We start from the raw sequence: 23908 nt of genomic DNA, 5'->3' as shown, positions 1-23908 counted from the left end.
GTGGCCAAACATGACTCCAACACTATAATTAAGTTTGCTGTTGACACAACAGTGGCAGGCCTGATCACCAACAACGATGGGATGGCGTATAGGGAGGAGGTCAGAGAACTGGCAGTCTGATGCCAGGACAACAACCTCTCCCTTAATGTGAGCAAAACAAAGGAGCTGATCGTGGAATACAGGAGAAGGTGGGCCTAACAGGCCCCCATTAACATAGACGGGGCTGTAGTGGAGCGGGTCGAGAGTTTCAAGTTCCTTGGTGTCCACATCACCAACAAACTATCATGGTCCAAACATACCAAGACAGTTGTAAAGAGGGCACAACAAAACCTTTTCCCCCTCAATAGACTGAAAAGATTTGGCATGGGTCCCCAGATCCTCAAAAGGTTCTACAGCTGCACCATCGAGAGCATCCTGACCGGTTGCATCACCGCCTGGTATGGCAACTGCTCAGCATCTGACCTTAAGGCACTACAGAGGGTAGTGCAAACTGCCCAGTACATCACTGTGGCCAAGCTTCCTGCCATCCAGGACCTATAAAATAGGCAGTGTCAGAGGAAAGCCCATAAAATTGTCAGATTCTAGACTCTCACCAAAAGGCTCCTCAACAACTTCTACCCCCAAGCCATAAGACTGTTGAACAATTAATAAAATCGCCACCGGACAATTTATATTGACCCCCCACCCCCCCCTATTTTTGTACACTGCTGCTACACGCTGTTTATTATCTATGCATAGTCACTTCACCCCCACCTACATGTACAAATTACCTCAACTTACCTGTACCCCCGCACAGTGACTCGGTACCGGTGCCCCCTGTATATAGCCTCGTTATTGTTATTGTGTTCGTTTTTATCATGACTTTTTATTTTAATCTACTTGGTAAATATTTTCTTAACTCTTCTTGAACTGCACTGTTGGTTAAGTGCTTATAAGTCCGCATTTCACGGTAAAGTGTTCACTTGTATTCGGCCATGTGACAAATAAAGTTTAATTTGATTTTAATTGATTTGACCCGAACACCACATATGTGCTATAAATGTGTAGGAGGGTGCACAGTGTGCACTCAATGAAACTGTGTTCTCTTACATGTTCTTTACAGAAAACGAGCCAAGGCCAATGAGTCTCAGGTTGAAGAATAATTGAATGTATCAAGTTGAGAACAAGTTCTCATTTACAATTGCAACCTGGCCAAGATAAAGCAAAGCAGTTTGACACATACAATAACCCAGAATTACACATGGAGTAAAACAAACATACAGTCAATAATACAGTAGAAAAATAAGTATATGTACAATGTGAGCAAACGAGGTGAGATAAGGGAGGTAAAGGCAAAAAAAAGACCATTTCGACAAAGTAAATACAATATAGCAAGTAAAACATTGGAATGGTAGATGTGCAGTGGAAGAATGTGCAAGGTAGAGATAGAAATAATGGGGTGCAAAGGAGCAAAATAAATAAATAAATACAGTAGGGAGAGAGGTAATTGTTTGGGCTAAATTATAGATGGGCTATGTACAGGTGAAGTAATCTGTGAGCTGCTCTGACAGCTGGTGCTTAAAGCTAGTGAGGGAGATTAGTGTTTCCAGTTTCAGAGATTTTGGTCGCTCATTCCAGTCATTGGCAGCAGAGAACTGGAAGGAGAGGCGGCCAAAGGAAGAATTGGTTTTGGGGGTGACCAGAGAGATATACCTGCTGGAGCGCATGCTACAGGTGGGTGCTGCTATGGTGACCAGCGAGCTGAGATAAGGGGGACTTTTCCTAGCAGGGTCTTGTAGATGATCTGGAGCCAGTGGGTTTGGCGACGAGTATGAAGCGAGGGCCAGCCAACGTGAACATACAGATCGCGGTGGTGGGTAGTATATGGGGCTTTGGTGACAAAACGGATGGCACTATGATAGACTGCATCCAATTTATTGAGTAGGGTATTGGAGGCTATTTTGTAAATGACATCGCCGAAGTCGAGGATCGGTAGGATGGTCAGTTTTACAAGGGTATGTTTGGCAGCATGAGTGAAAGATGCTTTGTTGTGAAATAGGAAGCCAATTCTAGATTTAACTTTGGATTGGAGATGTTTGATGTGAGTCTGGAAGGAGAGTTTACAGTCTAACCAGACACCTAGGTATTTGTAGTTGTCCACAAGTCAGAACCATCCAGAGTAGTGATGTTGGACAGGCGGGCAGGTGCAGACAGCGATCGGTTGAAGAGCATGCATTTAGTTTTACTTGTATTTAAGAGCAATTGGAGGCCATGGAAGGAGAGTTGTGTGGCATTGAAGCTTGCCAGGAGGGTTGTTAACACAGTGTCCAAAGAAGGGCCAGAAGTATACAGAATGGTGTCATCTGCGTAGAGGTGGATCAGAGACTCACTAGCAGCAAGAGAGACATCATTGATGTATACAGAGAAGAGAGTCGGTCCAAGAATTGAACCCTGTGGCACCCCCATAGAGACTGCCAGAGGCCCAGACAACAGACCCTCCGATTTGACAAACTGAACCCTATCAGATAAGTACTTGGTGAACCAGGCGAGGCAATCGTTTGAGAACCCAAGGCTATCGAGCCTGCCGATGAGGATGTGGTGATTGACAGAGTCGAAAGCCTTGGCCAAGTCACCACACATGCGATGATGTCATCACATGTGTGGGTGGTGGAACTGAAAGGTTGGATAAGGTATAATGAGCAGGGCTAGAGGCTCTACAGTGAAATAAGGCAAAAAACACTAACCAGAACAGCAATGGACAAGGCATATTGACATTAAGGAGAGGCATGCTTAGTCGAGTGATCATAAGGGTCCAGAGAGTAGTGAGGTTGGTTGGGGTCACGACGATTCAGACAGCTAGCCGAGCCTTCGGTAGCAAGCTAGCAGATGATGGAGGTCTGTTTTTAGCCACCTCGTGCATTTCCTTTGGTAGATTAGTGGGGTTCCGTGTGGTAGAGGGGATCAATCCAATTGGCAAAATAGATATACTTATAGTGACTCAAGAAAAATTGTCCGATAGACCTATTCAGGTAGCAGCCGATAAGACAGCTAACGATTAGCGGGCCGCAGATGGGCTTTCAGGTAACGTCGCGACGGAGGAGCCCGTTGGATAACTCCCTCGGGCAGAATAACGTCGGTAGTCCAGTCGTGAAGGCCCGATGGGGCTCCGCATCGGCAGTAAAACGGGTCCGGATAGGTGATTTTAGCCCAGAGTGGCTGATGAAACTCTTCAGCTGGCTAGCTCCGTAGTAATTTATGTTTGCACCGGGATTGACGTAAGCCAATGGTCACACGGATAGCAGCTAGCTAGCTGCGAGATCCAGATGTAAATGTCCAGAGCTTGCGGTTGAAATCCGGGGATATGGAGAGAAGAATAGGTCTGGTATGTTCTGGTCTGAGTCGCGTTGTAGAAAACTGGCGATAGCTTTTCGAGCTAAAGGATAGCTGATGACCACAAACCGTGGTTAGCTGAATACTAACATTAGCCAGTAAACTGTCTAGCTTCTGGCTAGATTCTGGCTAGTTTCTGGCTTGCTTTTGGCTAGATTCTATTGTGGATTTCAGATTTGAGGTAAATAATACTTTTTTTAAATTGGTGAGGCAGGTTGCAGGAGAGTGTTTTGAAGTTGAGTTTTTAGAAAATAAAATATATAAAAGATATGCGAAGAAAGGTGTAAATATATATATACACGGGACACGACAAGACAAGGACAAAGGACGTCTGACTGCTATGCCATCTTGGGTAATAATCTTTGTATGTATGTATCAATGTCATCTCTTATTTGTTCAAAGATATGTCACCATTTTCATCCCAACGGCAACGGTAATCTAGTCAACAAAAACACAGTAGTAAGAAGAGAACAATAGACTGGCAGTAGAAGGTTAGAAAGGTAAGAAGAGGACATTTCATTATAAGGGGGCTTCATTGAAGGAAACAGGCTGACTGTTGGCCTGGGTTAAAGGTTTACCAGGGCCAGAATGAGCTGAAGCAGTGACAATATTTTTTTCCTCTTCCCCCTGGGCTTGTCTGGCTGAGTACCCAGCCATGTCATCTGGGAGTCTGGGAGTAAAATCATTCACAAGCTGCTTCACTCATACAGGCTGCTTCCCTCACAGAGGCTAAACTGGGGCAATCACTCACAAGGGGCAGCACCAAGCATAGGTCCCACATGTGGGGAATGCAATACATAGAGTATCTACAACATCAGTATGTTTTGCAGTGTTTTGGGTTTAAGCCACTTTACTGTTAGAGTTTGGTCTACTTTGAGCAAACGTCGCTAAACTTACAAATGCAGACTTCAGTTAGGAGCAAGGCAATGCTCAGGCAGGACATCAATATGGTCCAATTCACCCACCTATCAATATAATGCCTTGTCATTTCTACTGCCTCTGATCTGGTGGACTAAACGTAAATGCTGTGTTTGTAAATTATGTCTGAGTTTTGTAGTATGCCCCTGGCTGTCTGTAAATTTTAAAAACAAGACATTCATGCCATCTGCTTTGCTTAATATAAGGAATTTGATAGCATTTACTTTTACATTTGACTTTTATTCAAGTATGACAGTTGAGCACATTCTCCTCCCATGGAACTTAAGTACATTTAAAGCCAGATACCTTTAGACATTTACTCAAGTAGTATTTTACTGGGTGACTTTCTCTATTACTTGAGTCATTTCTATTAAAGTGTCTTTACTTTTACTTAAGTATGACAATCAAGTACTTTTTCCACCACTCCTGATATTGACCTTTCTCAACCCCACAGACTCAAATTCTATACATTTATAATGTACCACCATACGTCAGCAGCTGTTTGTCCTTCAATAAACACACCCAAGATACCTAAAGTGTCCTTAAGGGAGGAGGGCATCATTAAAAACAGATCACTCTAGAGAGCATCCTTTAAAACAGGCCACCAAATATCTTGGGTGTGTTGGTTAAGACTGTCTGTAGGAGGGAAGGGAGGAAGTATAAGACTGATGGAGGAGTTAAGGCATCCAGTGGCTACAGCTGCTATGCCAAGGCAGATGAGGAAGATGGAGTCAAATTCACTGCACTATCCTTGTATCTGTCAATGAATCTGTTCACATGGGGAGAGGCCAGGAGAGGAGCCATCAAGGGAATGAAATGATGGACATCAAAGACATCAGAGCTGAAGTCGGAGACTGGTTAAGTGTCATTTTTGTGACATTCCATCATCAACTTGTTTGGATTTGCATTTTGCCCGTCAATTAGCTGAAATGTGGCAGAGCGTGTCTGTGTTCACTCACAAGCTGAAATGAGATGATATGCAACCCCATGTATCATGCAATTGGGAGTGTTTACTGTCAGTGCTACTGATTATGTTTTTGCGTGTGTGCGTGCGTGTGTGTGTGTGTGTGTGTGTGTGTGTGTGTGTGTGTGTGTGTGTGTGTGTGTGTGTGTGTGTGTGTGTGTGTGTGCGTATGCGTGCACATAATGTGCGAACGAAAAAGAGAGAGGTTTTTATTTTGTTGTCCCTGTCTTATCATATATGAACCAACCCATGTTACCCCATCAATTAAACAGCATTTATCCACTTCGCATAAACACACCATAACTCTAATCAAAGCATACCTCTTCTCACTGCTGAGAGTACCTTTGGGGAGACGAAAAACAAATGCTCCCAGAATGAAGCGTCAGACAGAACCTTTCTCAAGTCGCGGTCAATGGCGCCAAGCTGCAATCCAAGCAGGAATATATTGCCTGAATGACTTGTGAGAAGGTAGCTACCAAACAGCAGAAAAGTGTTGTCCATAGTATGTTGACAACTTGAAACGCACATCTTCTAACCTAGGCCAAGACAACAACATGCAAATAAAAAAAGAATGTTGCTGTTAGCCAGTACTTCAGCTGTTATGCTGATTGATTATGTGGTGATTGGGATTTACTTTCTTTGGTGATGACTGATTAGCATAGGCTTAACTTTTTGTCATCATGAACGCCACAAAGAAACTAGCCATGCTAAGATCACACAAAAATAGAGATCGAATTCCCCAACACTCGCCGTGACCCTTATATCATTATATCCCAGAATAGGTCTAGGCCGACTTGGAATATGGCTTTATATATACGGAAACATGACCATCTCAAAGTATTATGGTTAATTTGACAAACGATATAGCAGCCTGCCCTAGACTACTGATACGATGTACTGGCCTGGGTGATCATGCACACAACACTTTTAGAAAAAGTGGTTTGAAAAGGGTTCTTTGGCTGTCCCTATAGGAGAACCCTTTTTGGTTCCATGTAGAACCCTTTCCACACAGGGAAAAATAGTTCTATCTGGAAACAAAAAAGGTTTCTACATGGAACCAAAAAGGTTCTAGATTGCACCTTGTTTTCTAAGAGTGTAGGTGCATGCATCTTTTAACATTGCACTGTGTGTTAAACAAAGTGTGTTGTGCTATTCCAACACACAACCCTATGTATCTGCACTGACTTGCATGTTTGGTAATTCTGTATAATGGTTTATGTTCTAGTAAGGCAACAGTTATACAGACCTTTGCTCCTTGTGTGGCCACCGTTTCAGAGGACATGATATAGGCTATACAGGTAAGAAACCCTCATTCCAGTCTGTTATTTCATTCACCAAAATATACATAAAGTGATGGGTTACTCACAGTAACATCTGGTATGGAGATTGATTTGTGCTTTCTTTTGTGTGTCAACTTACCATTGGAGCTTGAGGACCACTGGAAACAAGCGTTTAAATTTTTACTTTCAAGTGATATCCTCTGGGTCCAAAATATACTTTTTGTTGTATGTCTGTTACCCAAAATAAATTAAATTCAACCAAAAACAGAATATGGAATCAGCTATTACAGGAATTGTTACTCTTCAAAATAATTGTGTTATGACCATCAAGATATAAACTTTACACTAGTGTTGTGAATAGTGCTGCCCTGACAGGGCCTGACAGGGTTTGTCAATAAGGAATCGCCCGCAAGTGGCATGAATTTAAGTTGCAATCAAATGGGTTGCTTTTGTCATATCTTGCTCTATAGCCTATGTGATGAGCTTTAATTATTAAGAATACATACTTTTGAGATGGGAACAGTTGTCACGCCCTGACCTTAGAGCTTTTTATGTCTCTATTTTGGTTTGGTCAGGGTGTAATTTGGGTGGGCATTCTATGTTCCCTTTTCTATGTTTTTGTAGTTCTTTGTTTTTGGCCGGGTATGGTTCTCAATCAGGGACAGCTGTCTATCATTGTCTCTTATTGGAAACCATACTTAGATAGCTTTTCCCCACATGGTTTTTGTGGGTAGTTAATATCTGGTTAGTGTTTTTACCTTATAGGACTGTTTCGGTTATTCTCTTGTTTATTTTTGTTATAGTGTTCAGTTTTAATAAAACAAGCATGAACACTTACCTTGCTTCGCTTTGGTCCGATGACTCCTCTTCTTCAGACGATGAATACCGTTACAACAGTGGCTTGCTAAAACTCCTGGTCTCCAGCAGCAGCCAATGAGATTTGAATCAAAGCATTGCTGAAAATTGACTAGGCCTACAGATATTACACTAATAAGCTGCTGGTCTTTGCACACGCATTTCATTACTGTAAATCTGGTCTATCAGCAGATCCTTTGTGATTTATATTGCACATTGCAGTTATTGAGAGATACTGGCTGCCTGTGCTGTTGTCTAGCACGTGGCTCAGAGGCTGCATTTAGTTAGGCAGCCCAATTCTGATCTTTTTTGACCAATTAGATCAGCTCTTAATAAGATCTGATGTGATTATTTTAAAAGACCAATTAGTGGAATCAAATATCAGAATTGGGCTGCCTGTCTAAATGCAACCAAGGTAGTGCCTGTATGTGGCAGTGATGCGCCTGAAGAGAGATCCTGGCTCATCTCTTTATGTGATGGGTTTTACAGTATACACCAATCCCTTTAGAGCGGTCCGATTTATACAACCTGCATATCCTTACCCAATCAAATATGAACATAGCTGGGGATGCGTGATTAAGCAATAAGGCACCTTATTGGTTAATATGGCCAATATACCACGGTTTAGGGCTGTTCTTAGACGCGATGCAATGCAGAGTGCCTGGATACAGTCGTTAGCCGTGGTATATTGACTATATACCACAAACCCCCGAGGTGCCTTGCTGCTATTATAAACTGGTTACCAAGTCATTAGAAAAGTAACAAGTAATTTTGTGTCATACCGTGGTATTTTGTCTGAAACACCACTATTTTTGTCTCAGCATCCAGTACTTAAACTACTCGATTTATAATTACAATTAGATCCTCTGAACAACATGCGGTAGGCCTAGTATTTATTTATGGTTTTTATTTAACCTTTATTTTAACAGGGAAATCCCATTGAAACCAATGGCTCTTTTGCAAGGTAAAAGAGCGGTAATCACTGCTGTCCATGGTGCTGAAATGGTCCAGGCTCTGCTGTGCGGAGACTTATACAATTGTTTTCAATTTTGTATTATTTTATTTAATCTTTATTATTATTATTATTAACCTAGGCAAGTCAGTTAAGAACAAATCCTTATTTACAATGACGGCCTACCCCGGCCAAACCCAGATGACACTGGGCCAGTTGTGCACCGCCTTATGGGACTCCCAATCAAGCCCAGTTGTGATACAGCCTGGAATCGAACCAGGGTTACTAGCGTTTAAGAGCAGTTGGAGGCCACGGAATGAGTGTTGCATGGCATTGAAGCTAATTTGGAGGTTAGTTAACACAGTGTCCAAAGAAGGGTCAGATGTATACGGAATGGTGTTATCTGCGTAGAGGTTGATCAGGGAATCACCCGCAGCAAGAGCTACATCACTGATATATACAGAGAAAAGAGTCAGCCCAAGAATTGAATCCTGTGGTAGAGACTGCCAGAGGTCCGGAAAACAGGCCCTCCGATTTGACACACTGAACTCTGTCTGCGAAGTAGTTGGTGAACCAGGCGAGGCAGTCATTTGAGAAACCAAGGCTATTGAGTCTTCCGATAAGTATACGGTGATTGACAGAGCCGAAAGCCTTGGCTAGGTCGATAAAGATGGCGGCACAGTACTGTCTTTTATCGATGGCGGTTATGATATCGTTTAGTACCTTCAGTGTGGCTGAGGTGCACCCATGACCAGCTCGGAAACCGTATTGCACAGCGGGATACGAAATGGTCAGTGATCTGTTTATTAACTTGGCTTTAGATTACTTTAGAAAGGGAGGGCAGGATGTATATAGGTCCATAACAGTTTGGGTCTAGAGTGTCACTCCCTTTGAAGAGGGGGATGACCGCGGCAGATTTCCAATCTTTAGGGATTTCGGATAATACGAAAGAGAGGTTGAACAGGCTGGTAATAGGGGTTGCAACAATGGCGGCGGATAATTTTAGAAAGAGAGGGTCCAGATTGTCTAGCCCAGCTGATTTGTACGGGTCCAGGTTTTGCAGCTCTTTCAGAATATCTGCCATCTGGATTTGGGTGAAGGAGAAGCTGGGGAGGCTTGGGCAAGTAGCTGCGGGGGATTAGGAGCTGTTGGCCGGGGTTGGGGTAGCCAGTAGGAAAGAATGGCCAGCCATAGAGAAATGCTTATTGAAATGTTCGATTATCATGGATTTATTGGTGGTGACCGTGTTACCTAGCCTCAGTGCAGTGGGCAGCTGGGAGGAGGTGCTCTTGTTCTCCATGGACTTTACAGTGCCCCAAAGCTTTTTGGAGTTAGAGCTACAGGATGCAAATTTCTGTTTGAAAAAGCTAGCTTTTGCTTTCCTGACTGACTGTGTGTATTGGTTCCTGACTTCCCTGAACAGTTGCATATCGCGGGGACTATTCAATGCTATTGCAGTCCGACCCAGGATGTTTTTGTGCTGGTCAAGGGCTGTCAGGTCTGGAGTGAACCAAGGGCTATATCTGTTCTTATTTCTGCATTTTTTGAAAGGGGCATGCTTATTTAAGACGGTGAGGAAATTACTTTTAAAGAACAACCAGGCATCCTCTACTGACGGGATGAGGTTAATATCCTTCCAGGATACCCGGGCCAGGTCAATTAGAAAGGCCTGCTCGCAGAAGTGTTTTAGGGAGCGTTTGACAGTGATGAGGGGTGGTCGTTTGACCGCGGACCCATAGCGGATGCAGGTAATGAGGCAGTGATCGCTGAGATTCTGATTGAAAACAGCAGAGGTGTATTTGGAGGGCATGTTGGTCAGGATAATATCTATGAGGGTGCCCATGTTTACGGATTTAGGGTTGTACCTGGTGGTTTCCTTGATCATTTGTGTGAGATTGAGGGCATCTAGCTTAGATTGTAGGACTGCCGGGGTATTAAGCATATCCCAGTTTAGGTCACCTAACAGAACGAACTCTGAAGATAGATGGGGGGGCAATACATTCACATATGGTGTCCAGGGCACAGCTGAGAGCTGAGGTGGGTCTATAACAGGCAGCAACAGTGAGAGACTTATTTCTGGAGAGATTCATTTTTAAAATTTGAAGCTTGAACATTTTGGTAACCGATCGCTGCAGCTGTACATGGTCCATCTGTAAATAGCTCACCCAATCTACCTACCTCATCCCCAGACTGTTTTTATTTTATTTACTTTTCTGCTCTTTTGCACACCAGTATCTCCACTTGCACATCATCATCTGCTCATTTATCACTCCAGTGTTAATCTGCTCAATTGTAACTATTCGCTCCTATGGCCTATTTATTGCCTACCTCCTCATGCCTTCTGCACACACTGTATATAGACTTTCTTTTTTCTACTGTGTCATTGATTTGTTTATTGTGTTATTGGCTTGTTTATTGTTTACTCCATGTGTAACTCTGTATTGTTGTTTGTGTCACCCTGCTTTGCTTTATCTTGGCCAGGTCGCAGTTGCAAATGAGAACTTGTTCTCAACTAGCCTACCTGGTTAAATAAAGGTGAAATAAAAAATAAATTAAAATTGGGCCTTTAAACACTCCCGTTTCGTTTTTAACTATATGAGCAGGATTTATCCACTCGGCCATTGCGTGCATTGCGGAACATAATGTGCTGTACTTGTTGACATATTTAGAATTTTTTTGTGACATTGTGTAGCGGTCGTCGTATGAAGGAGAGGACCAAAGCGCAGCGTGGTAAGTGTTCATCTTGGTTTTTAATAAGAATAGTGAACACTGAAACAAAAACAATAAAACAACAAAACGAACAGTCCTGAATGGTGAAATAAAACACAGAACAGAAAAGAATCACCCACAACTCAAAAGTGAAACCAGGCTACCTAAGTATAATTCTCAATCAGGGACAACAGCTGCCTCTGATTGAGAACCATACCAGGCCAAACACAGAAATCCCAAATCATAGAAAAAGGAACAGAGACAACCCACCCAACTCACGCCCTGACCATACTAAAACAAAGACATAACAAAAGAACTAAGGTCAGAACGTGACACATGGCCATTGGCCTAAGTGAATGTCGATATTTACTACACCGTGCGGATCTAAATGGCGTATGCAGTGTACTGTGATTTTGCTTACCATCATTTAGGCCTCTGTTGCGGACATTATATATTCTGTTCCCGAAGAGACAAAGACAAAACATGTAATCGGGAGCTTGAGCAGTGACCTTTGTTTGAATGTTAGGCAACTGAGGGTTCGGAAAGCCCGAGTTGATTACCAGGGAGAGAAACTGTACTCTGGAGATCTCATTGTTCTCTATATAATCGACAGGGAGATGCTTTGTGGAACCCTGCCTTTTGCATTTTGAGTTCATCTTGGAGAACCCTTTGGAACTGCATAATATCGTGGTGGAAATACAGGACAATAATGATAACCGTCCCATTTTCCCAAAGGTTTTCATCAAATTGGAAATAAGCGAGACCGCTCCAACTGGGAGTCGATTTAAAATAGCCTTGGCTCGAGACTTAAGTACTTTGTGTTGGAATCAAAAGGCAGTAAAGAAAGTTGTGGAACTTGTTTTGAAAAATAACCTTGACCGAGAGAAAGAAGGGGAGCATTCTCTAACACTGACGGCAATTGATGGGGGTAATCCTCGTCATATAGGTTGTCGGCATATATGTTAATGGTAACGCCCATGTTTTCACACAAACTCTTTATACAGTTAACGTGATTAAAAATTTAAGTCCAGGCAACTCTGTTGTCAAGGTTACTGCATCTGATAATGATGAGGGAGCAAATGGTCAAAAAGCGTATTACATGAAATGTGTCTGAAAGCAGCAAGGACAGCAAAGCAGCAAGGGTTTATTCCACATTGACCAAAACAGTGGGGAGATTACAGTAGTAGGCGAGCTTGACCACAAAAAGGCCTCGTTTTATGAAGTGATTCAGGCGGAGGTCAAGCTTGGACACTGCAAAGTCCTTGTAGAAATAACTGACCTAAATGACAATGCACCCACAATAACTGTAAAATCCGTTACCGATTCCAGAGAACGATCCAGCAGGCACTGAAATAGCTGTTATTAATGTTAAGGACAAGGACCATGGAGAGAACAGCAGAGTGAAGGGCTTCATTGTGTAAAACCTACATTTTAAACACCAATTAGAAACTACTTCACCTTAATGAACAGAGCCCCCTTGGATCAGGAGCAAATATCTGAGTATAATGTCAACATAATAGCAACCGATGGAGGAACGCCGTCCTTGTCATCAAGTGTTATTTTGATTTTCTAAATTTCTGATATAAATGACAACTCACCTGTCTTTGAAGAACAATCCTGCAGCACCTATGTGACTGAAAATAACACACCTGTCTCCTCTATGTGTTCTGTTACAGCCAGAGACCCAGACTGGAGACAGAACGGTACTGTGGTATATTCTATATTACCCAATAAAGTCAATGGGGTTCCGGGTTTCATCATCAAATCTGATTTGATTTGATTTGATTGATTTGATTTTTGTATCCATAAACGGAGACACAGGGGTGATTCACGCTGTTAGAGCATTTGATTAAGAGCAGTTAAGGAGCTCCAAAGTCCACGTTGTAGCCAGAGACAATGGTTCTCCTCCACTCAGCAGTAATGTGGCTGTGAGTGTCTTCATAACAGATGAGAATGATGACTCTCCCCAGATATTAAACCCTGATAAAGTAGGGAACTCCTTGATGATTGAGATGGTCCCCAAAACTGCTCTGGTGTGTTTTTTTGTTTTCATATGCGTGGCAGACTCTCCTCCATACAATTGTTGAGAGCCTTGCAAACAATTTTCTGCAGTTTTGTGAAACTACATGTAGTGTCGCTATTTACCAGCAGTAGCTTTCAAATCCATCTCTCCGCCCATTGATGCAATTTCCAGGGAGGAAGGAGACCTTATTATTGCCATGTAGGGAGGTCGCCCACTTAACATTTTAACGTGGTACATTTTGATCTACTGGTCGCAAACATTTATTTTGTTCGATAGTACTGTATTTTTTCTAATTTGGCCTATTTGGATTAAGTTGTGTTCTCTGTTGATGGAATACAGAGGATTGTCATTCTCTGCTTCGATGTTCTGCCTGGCTTTGTTTATCTTCTTCCTGTGCACCAGTTATGGAGATTGAAACCAGTTATGTTCCGGAGGAGCTGAAACGCAGATTTGTGATCGGAAATATAGCCAAGGATCTGGATCTGGATGCTAAAAAGCTGTTCTCTAGGAAAGTTTGCTTAGATAAGGATAGGAGCAGCAAACGCTATTGTGAAATCAATCTGTATACTGGTGATGTGTTCGTCGTAGAAAGGGAGCAGCTTTGCGGTGGGAGGATTTCATGCTCAAAAATATGAAATTGTTCTGGAGAATCCTTTAGAATTACATAACATAGATCTTTGGGTTCAAAATATGAGTGACAATGCTGCACAATTTGGGGAGGATAGCGTTACATTTGAGATCAGCCGTTAAAGGTACTCGTTTTGCGGTTAATCAGGCTCACTATGGGGATATGGGACTGAAAGCTGTTCAGAACTACACACTATAAAGGGACAACCATTTTATTCTGGCTGTTCATACCAAACCTGGTGCTGAAAAAGATGGTGAGTTAGTGTTAGAGTAAGAACCATACCAAGCACAACAGCAGGAGGTGACATTATTACTTACTGCTGTTGATGGTGGTACAACACAGAAATCTGGCACTGTATTTTGTATTGATTAAGGATCCCAATGAGCTGCTGCCAAGGCAGCCACTACTCTTCCTGGGATCCAGTTACATTCATTTGGGCTGACATCCCGTTACCGGGATGATATTACAACAGCCAGTAAAAGTGCAGGGCGCCAAATTCAAAACATCCAAAATCTCATAATTAAAATTCCTCAAACATACATGTATTTTATACCATTTTAAAGGTTCTTGTTGTTAATCCCACCACAGTGTCCGATTTCAAATATGCTTTACAGCAAAGCACCACAAACGATTGTGTTAGGTCACCACCAAACGACAATAAACACAGCCATTTTTTCTAGCCAAAGATAGCAGTCACAAAAAGCACAAATAGAGATAAAATGTATCACTAACCTTTAATGATCTTCATCAGATGACACTCATAGGACTTCATGTTACACATACATGTATGTTTTGTTTGATATAGTTCATATTTATATCAAAATATAAGTTTACATTGGCGCGTTACATTCACTAGTTCCAAAAACATCCAGTGATTTTGCATAGCCACATCATTCAACAGAAATACTCATCATAAATGTAGATGATAATACAAGTTATACACATGTAATTATGGATGGACCTCTCCTTAATGCAACCGCTGTGTCTGATTTTAGAAAACTTTACGGAATAAGCAAACCATGCAATAATCTGAGACGGCGCTCAGAAAAATAGTCAAAATAGCCGCCATGTTGGTGTCAACCGAAACAAGAAATTACATGATAAATATTCCCTTACCTTTGATGATCTTCATCAGAAAGCACTCCAGGAATCCCAGGTCCACAATAAATGTTTGTTTTGTTCGATAATGTCCGTTATTTATGTCCAAATACCTCCTTTTGTTAGCGCGTTTAGTAAACATATCCAAATGCTCATTCTGGTCAGCGTTACGTCGGACAAAAACTTATAAAAGTTATATTATAGGTCGAAGAAACATTTTAAACTAAGTACAGAATCATTCATTAGGATGTTTTTAACATAGAGCTTCAATAAAGTTCCAACCGGAGTATTCCTTTGTGTCTATACATGGTTGACATCTAGTGGAAGTTCTAGGAAGTGCAACATCATTAATATCTCAAGGGGATTTCAATGGGAACTATGGTGAATACATACCAAGCTCAGATTTCTCACTTCCTGTTTTGATTTCTCCTCAGGATTTTGCCTGCCATATGAGTTATGTTATACTCACAGACATCATTCAAACAGTTTTAGAAACTTTAGAGTGTTTCCCATCCAATAGTAATGATGATATGCATATATTAGCAACTGAGACTGAGGAGCAGGCCGTTTACTTTGGGCAACTTATTCATCCAAGCTACTCAATACTGCCCCCCAGCCATAAGAAGTTTTAAGGCAGTTATACAATTACAAAATGTTACATGACATTACATTTCATAACACTTTCCACAACCCATGAAGTGTGTTCCCTCAGGCAACTACCACATACTGTATCTACAATACAAAATCCATGTGTATGTGTGTGTAAAGTGCTTGTGTTATCATGTGTGTGCACTGTAGTTATTTATACCCGTTACTATTCTAGATGCAAATTATAATATTCCAGTACTTAGCCAGTATGGCCGACAATTCTCAATTAGGTTCATTAGTTATTACTCTGACAGCAACAGATGCAGATGAGGGAGCAAATGGGGAAGATATGCACGGTTTTGGACCCATCTCAGTGGAATTTAATACATTATTTTATCTTGACCCGAAAAATGGGAGACATCAGTCTAGCTGGACGGATGGACTTCGAAAGAGTCCGTTTATGAAATAAGTATCCAAGCCAAATATGCCTCAGGATTGAGGTCATTTGCCAATATAGTCGTAGAAATTACAGTTGTCAATTACAATTCCCCGTTGATACATTGGACATCTCTGACCAATCCCATCCCTGAAAATGTGTTACCTGGCACAGAGGTGGGCATTATTAATGTACAGGGAAATAGGCAGGTCCCCTGCTCCATTCAACAAAACCCCTCAATCAAAAACTATTATTCTCTGGTAAATACAGATGAGCTAGACCATGAGATAATATCAGATTATAACCTGACAGATTGCATATTATAACATGACAGCACGCTGCAGGCTGATCAGACACTAAAGAGGAGCCCAGATAACTTATTAGAAGGAGTATCAACACTGCAGGAGACTTTGAGGTTACCCACTGCACTGAACACAGACGTCAATAAGACGTCAGACGTCAGACGTCAGACGTATAAGTAACAAAGCTGGGAAGCTGTTTTCTATGAACAAGACAACCGGGGAAATAAACATAATTGGCCCCATTGACTTTGAAGAGGAAACATATTATGAAATAAGAGTACAGGCAGAAGATGGTTTGGGTCAGCCTTAAATTGTAAAGTTATTATCGAAATCACACATGTGAATGACAATGCACCAAACATATTTATCAAATCGCTTAGAAATCCCATCCCTGAGAATGTGTTACATGGCACAAAGGTGGGCATCATTAAATGTACAGAATGAAGACTGAGGGAAATAGACAAGTCAGCTGCTCCATTCAACAGAATGTTCCTTTTAAACTAAAACCCCTCAATGAGAAACTATTACTCTCTGCTAACTACAATCAAATTAGTTCGTGAAATAGTATCAGATTTTAACTTAACTATCACTGCCACCGACGAGGGGTCTCCACCCTTATCCTTCCCAAAGACTATTAATTTATCTGTGTCAGACATGAATGACAATCCACCTGTCTTTGAAGAACAATCCTACAGCACCTATGTGACTGAAAATAACAAGCCTGGCTCCTCTATGTGTTCTGTTACTGCCAGAGGTCCAGACTGGAGACAGAACGGTACAGTGGTCTATTCTCTATTGCCCAGTGAGATCAACGGTGTTTCGGTGTACTCATTTTTATCCATCAACGGAGACACGGGGGTGATCCGTGCTGTGAGAGCATTTGATCATCGCACTGGTTTCTTTCACCACTTTTTTCCTAACTTTCATTATTGTCATCCTGGCCATTAGGTTCTGCCATAGGAGAAAGCCTAGAATGTTGTTTGATGGAGGAGTCGCCATTCCCAGTGCGTATTTCCCTCCCAACTATGCAGAGGTGGATGCATAAATGACAGCGGGTACACGTACCAGTGACTTCAAGTTTGTAAGATCTTACAATGACAGCATGCTGCCTGCTGATCTTATAATGAAGAGACAAGTTGAGCCCATTGGAGAAAGTACAATTACTCAGAACAGTGCAGAAGATTGTGATGAGGTAAGATAACAGTGGTCTGATATAATTTGCTGAGTTACCAAATTGAAATGTGCAGTTTGAATATCCACTTAAGGCTCATAAGCATTTAAAGCATGGTAGGCTTGTTTAGCCTAGACTTAATTCAATAAATGTAGTAAACTGTTCCAGTGTGCTTACTTTCTGCCATTGGTTTTGCTCCTCTCTCTTATGATAACTTTGTCCATGAAAATATTTTGATTCAGCGCCCACTTTTTAATGTTTTAAACCATTACTGGACATTTTGAAACTTGAAATGGGTAGCCACAGGCTCTAAATATTTGCCAAAAGTGTCTTTCTGTCTTTTTTTTAGTGTAGTGTCGACGCAAGGTTTAAGAGGTTTAAGAGATCCTGCACAAAAACATCCTGTGGCGGACTGCAATAGCATCGAAGAGTCCCCGCGATATGCAACTGTTCAGGGAAGTCAGGAACCAATATACGCAGTCAGTCAGGAAAGCAAAGGCCAGCTTCTTCAGGCAGAAATTTGCATCCTGTAGCGCTAACTCCAAAAAGTTCTGGGACACTGTGAAGTCCATGGAGAACAAGAGCACCTCCTCCCAGCTGCCCACTGCACTGAGGCTAGGTAACACGGTCACCACCGATAAATCCATGATTATCGAAAACTTCAACAAGCATTTCTCAACGGCTGGCCATGCCTTCCGCCTGGCTACTCCAACCTCGGCCAACAGATCCCCCCCGCAGCTACTCGCCCAAGCCTCTCCAGCTTCTCCTTTACCCAAATCCAGATAGCAGATGTTCTGAAAGAGCTGCAAAACCTGGACCTGTACAAATCAGCTGGGCTTGACAATCTGGACCCTCTATTTCTGAAACTATCTGCCGCCATTGTCGCAACCCCTATTACCAGCCTGTTCAATCTCTCTTTCATATCGTCTGAGATCCCCAAGGATTGGAAAGCTGCCGCAGTCATCCCCCTCTTCAAAGGGGGAGACACCCTGGACCCAAACTGTTACAGACCTATATCCATCCTGCCCTGCCTATCTAAGGTCTTCGAAAGCCAAGTCAACAAACAGGTCACTGAACATCTCGAATCCCACCGTACCTTCTCCGCTGTGCAATCTGGTTTCCGAGCCGGTCACGGGTGCACCTCAGCCACGCTCAAGGTACTAAACGATATCATAACCGCCATTGATAAAAGACAGTACTGTGCAGCCGTCTTCATCGACCTGGCCAAGGCTTTCGACTCTGTCAATCACCATATTCTTATCGGCAGTAGCCTCGGTTTTTCTGATGACTGCCTTGCCTGGTTCACCAACTACTTTGCAGACAGAGTTCAGTGTGTCAAATCGGAGGGCATGCTGTCCGGTCCTCTGGCAGTCTCTATGGGGGTGCCACAGGGTTCAATTCTCGGGCAGACTCTTTTCTCTGTATATATCAATGATGTTGCTCTTGCTGCGGGTGATTCCCTGATCCACCTCTACACAGACGACAACATTCTATATACCTCCGGCCCGTCCTTGGACACTGTGCTATCTAACCTCCAAACGAGCTTCAATGCCACACAACACTCCTTCCGTGGCCTCCAACTGCTCTTAAACGCTAGTAAAACCAAATGCATGCTTTTCAACCATTCGCTGCCTGCACCCGCAGGCCTGACTAGCATCACCACCCTGGATGGTTCCGACCTTGAATATGTGGACATCTATAAGTACCTAGGTGTCTGGCTAGACTGTAAACTCTCCTTCCAGACTCATATCAAACATCTCCAATCGAAAATCAAATCTAGAGTCGGCTTTCTATTCCGCAACAAAGCCTCCTTCACTCAAACCGCCAAACTTACCCTAGTAAAACTGACTATCCTACCGATCCTCGACTTCGGCGATGCCATCTACAAAATTGCTTCCAACACTCTACTCAGTAAACTGGATGCAGTTTATCACAGTGCCATCAGTTTTGTCACTAAAGCAGCTTATACCACCCACCACTGCGACCTGTATGCTCTAGTCGGCTACATATTTGTCGCCAGACCCACTGGCTCCAGGTCATCTACAAGTCCATGCTAGGTAAAGCTCCGCCTTATCTCAGTTCACTGGTCACGATGGCAACACCCACCCGTAGCACGCGCTCCAGCAGGTGTATCTCACTGATCATCCCTAAAGCCAACACCTCATTTGGCCGCCTTTCGTTCCAGTTCTCTGCTGCCTGTGACTGGAACTAATTGCAAAAATCGCTGAAGTTGGAGACTTTTATCTCCCTCACCAACTTCAAACATCTGCTATCTGAGCAGCTAACTGATCGCTGCAGCTGTACATAGTCTATTGGTAAATAGGCCACCCATTTTTACCTACCTCATCCCCATACTGTTTTTATTTATTTACTTTTCTGCTCTTTTGCACACCAATATCTCTACCTGTACATGACCATCTGATCATTTATCACTCCAGTGTTAATCTGCAAAATTGTAATTATTCGCCTACCTCCTCATGCCTTTTGCACACAATGTATATAGACTCTCTTTTTTTCTACTGTGTTATTGACTTGTTAATTGTTTACTCCATGTAAAACTCTGTGTTGTCTATTCACACTGCTGTGCTTTATCTTGGCCAGGTCGCAGTTGCAAATGAGAACTTGTTCTCAACTAGCCTACCTGGTTAAATAAAGGTGAAATAAAAAATTAAAAAATAAAAATCCTATGGCAACCGTTCGCCTATTCGAGGTCGTTGGTATTTCAGCACCACTATTATGGACAGCCCCCACATCTCTGCAGGCTTCCGGAATGGAATGACTAAAAGACAATTATGCTTGATCGGAAAATGAGTACGGACGCAATTGCGTAGCTTCCAGAGGCATGCAGAGGACAATTTGAGCTCTGTACCGCGTAGCCGTGCAGATCCCAAATATCGTAACAATGCGTCGGGCTCCGTATAGCTCCGCATTGACATGATTGATTGACGGTAGGTGGGGGCGGGAGGTCCCGTATAAACACAAACTCACTTCCTGGACAACTTCCTTCACAACAGCCCTGCTCAACAGCTCTGCGCTGCTCCGTGAATCGCAAGAAGTATGAATGCCCTGACTTCTGCAGAGGCCATGTCACCATAAATGCTGCATGGCCAATGCAGACGACAGATTTACCCTCCTGTTGTTTTCGTTTCATGTTAATTAATTATGTGTTCCCGGTCTAAAATGACCGCCCTGTTATAGCTGATTATAAATCCATAATAATCCATATATGATCACATAATATTGTGCTAGATTTTTTTTATCAACTTAAGTTATTGTGAACATTACACGTTTTGAACTTCTATTTGCTATTTGTGGCCTGTAGGCCTCATTGACCTGAGCTCATACAACTCGTTTTTGAGTTTAAAAAAAATCATAATGTACGGATTATTCTGACTATAACAAATACTCAGATGAAACATATTGTGCTATTTATCACAGACTACTTTGTGTCAAAGTTTAACAAGGTCTCTCTTCTCCTCACCAGTGTCATTATCAAAGATATGATCAAGAGCCTCACATGCAATATATCGTTTGGCCATTGTGCTGCCACAGGCATCAAAAAAGCATTATATACTAGAGCTGCGAGAAAAGTTCTATATATTATTGAAACAATGCTGTGATTGTTTGTGAGAATGCCAACAGTTGTGGTTCCAGTGGAGAAATATTCTCTTGGGGAAAGGTTCCCGTGGGGGTTGCAGTGGAAGCCAAGAAGGGGAGTGAGGTGTGTGTGCTCAGACACACATGCATGTGGGGTCTGGGAGAGGAAGTGTGTGCATCTGATGAATGTGCATGTGCCTGAACTCAATTTTCTACACTAATTTTAGTCTCACCCATTAATTTCTAATGACAAGTCATTTTTTTGACAGGGATCATCATAGGTGTACAAACGTTAAATAAAACACCCAGAATGTAGTGAAAATCATCCAAATGTATTTTGGGTGTTCAGATTCCCTGTGTGGACAAAGTCATGGATCCTTATGTCAATCAGATTAAATTAACTACATTTTTCAGAGAGAAAACGTGTAAATCGGTCCAATTCGACCGGAACACAGCAGGAAGGTTAAAGATATGATAGTTTAACTTTTTCTGGTCTTACCTTTTTCTAAGGAATGTCATCAGGGATTTTTACGACAATTTTAAATCATTATTTCATATGATTATTCGTTATTTTACATATCAATGGTGCTTCAGGAAAATTAATCTAATTATTTGAAATCTAGCATACATAGATACATCCGTTTATGAAATGGAGGATTTACTTGAGACTATACAGTGAATACGGATTTGATTTAGTGTGATGTTTGTTTGTTTGTTAATACTCTGCTGCTGTTTTTGCAATTCTTTGTGATGTTTTCCAACGTCTTGCGAAGTCTTCTGTAGTTCAATATCGGATTTTATGATAGCAGACTACCGTATAGGCTACCTCTGACTTTGATTGTTTACTATAATATAGCCTAAAGCGTGTGAAGTGTAGACTATCGCTTATTTCATCAACTGTCAGACATAGAAAAATGGGTTTCTAAACATGTTGAGCCTCAAATCCACCCCCCTTTTTTACAGTCAGTAACGGCAGTGTTGATATAAATACTCAGTGTGTCGCTATACACCAGGCGTGAACAGATATATCTCTCCTCAGCCTCTCCTCCCACAACCGTAATATTCAAAGCAAGAAAACACCCTCTGCGTGACATAATAATTTCACTGGATAATCTGGTTGTTGGCGCTGCGTCTCTTCCCTTCGTTTAACCTACTGCTGTACAACCTATATTATTTTATTTAAATATGTTTTCATCAAGAACAACCAGACTATGCAGCATTTCAGTAGGATTACCTCGAAGATGGGACACAACCTTTTCTCTGACTCAATACTCTGTGTGACTCTCCTTTCTCTGTTAAAACTGAACACGAGCCACGGAGATGTGAGCTATTCTATTCGGGAGGAGATGAAACGTGGATCTGTGGTTGGAAATATAGCAAAGGATTTCGGGTTGGATGCTAAGAGGCTGTTGGCGCGTGAAGCTCGTTTAGACATGGATGGCAGCAGAACACTCTACTGTGATATCAATGCCAACCCGGGGGATTTGATTATCGCTGAAACAATAGATAGAGCTGTGCGGTCCAAGGTTTCGTGTACTTTGAAATACGAGCTCGCACTTGAAAATCCTTTAGAGTTACACCGTATTACTGTTCAAATTCAGAATATAAATGACAATTCACTGGTCTTTCCTAGTGACCACATATAATTAGAAATTAGAGAATCAGCGAATAAAGGGCAACGTTTTTTCCTAGATGAAGCCCATGATGAGGACATCGGATTAAACGCAGTTCAAAGCATATATGCTCGAGAGGAATGCACATTTTGTTTTGGCTGTTCGTACAAATACAGTCGGTGGTAAATATGGCGAGTTGATGTTAGAGAAGGAATTGGATCGAGAACAACAGCAGGAGGTGACGTTGTTACTTACTGCGGTTGATGGTGGAACTCCACAGATATCTGGAACTGTAGTGATACACGTCACTGTGTTGGATGCAAACGATAATATTCCAGTATTTAGTCAAGACGCCTATAAAGTCAGTCTTCTGGAAAATTCTCCTTTGGGGTACCATGGTAGCTACAGTAAGTGCCACGGATGCTGACGAGGGACAAAATGGGGAAGTGAGCTATGATTTCAGTGGTATATCTGATAAAGCAGCGAAGCTGTTTTCTATTCAAAGGGATACTGGCGATATCAGAGTAATTGGACGAATAGATTTTGAATTGGAAACATATTATGAAATGCTTATCCAGGCGAAAGATGGATCTGGTTTAGTTTCCATGACAAAAGTAATTGTTGAAATCACAGTTAGAAATTACAATGCACCTGTGATATTCTTAAATCTTTGAAAAATCCCATCCCTGAGAACGTGTTACCTGGCACAGAGGTGGCATCATTAATGTACACGATGAAGACTGAGGGAAATAGACAGGTCCGCTGCTCCATTCAACAGAATATTCCTTTCAAACTAAAACCTTTGATTAAAAACTATAACTCTAAATTAGACCGTGAGATAATATCAGAATATATTTGAATTATCACTGCCACTGACGAGGGCTCTCCACCCTTATCCTCCTCAAAGACTATTCATGTATCTGTGTCAGACGTGAATGACAACCCACCTGTGTTTGAAGAATAATCCTACAGCGCCTATGTGACTGAAAATAACAAGCCTGGCTCCTCTATGTGTTCTGTTACTGCCAGAGGTCCAGACTGGAGACAGAACGGTACAGTGGTCTATTCTCTATTGCCCAGTGAGATCAACGGTGTTTCGGTGTACTCATTTTTATCCATCAACGGAGACACGGGGGTGATCCGTGCTGTGAGAGCATTTGATCATGAGCAGTTTAGGAGCTTCAAAGTCCACGTTGTAGCCAGAGACAATGGTTCTCCTCCACTCAGCAGTAATGTGGCTGTGAGTGTCTTCATAACAGATGAGAATGATGACTCTCCCCCGATATTATACCCTGCTCCAGCAGGGAACTCTTTGATGACCGAGATGGTCCCCATAGCTGCTCTGGTGTGTTCCCTGGTTTCCAATGTGATTGCTGTGGATACTGACTCTGGACAGAACGCCTGA

General features: G+C 42.2%; 1 pseudogene; it reads left to right on the top strand.

The window, feature by feature from the left end:
- Positions 1–1810: 1810 nt before the first annotated feature.
- On the top strand, positions 1811–23908 carry LOC112257285 (annotated as a pseudogene).

Source organism: Oncorhynchus tshawytscha, linkage group LG09, assembly GCF_018296145.1.
Source record: "Oncorhynchus tshawytscha isolate Ot180627B linkage group LG09, Otsh_v2.0, whole genome shotgun sequence".
NCBI lineage: Eukaryota > Metazoa > Chordata > Actinopteri > Salmoniformes > Salmonidae > Oncorhynchus > Oncorhynchus tshawytscha.
This window is presented reverse-complemented; position numbering and strand designations above follow the sequence as displayed.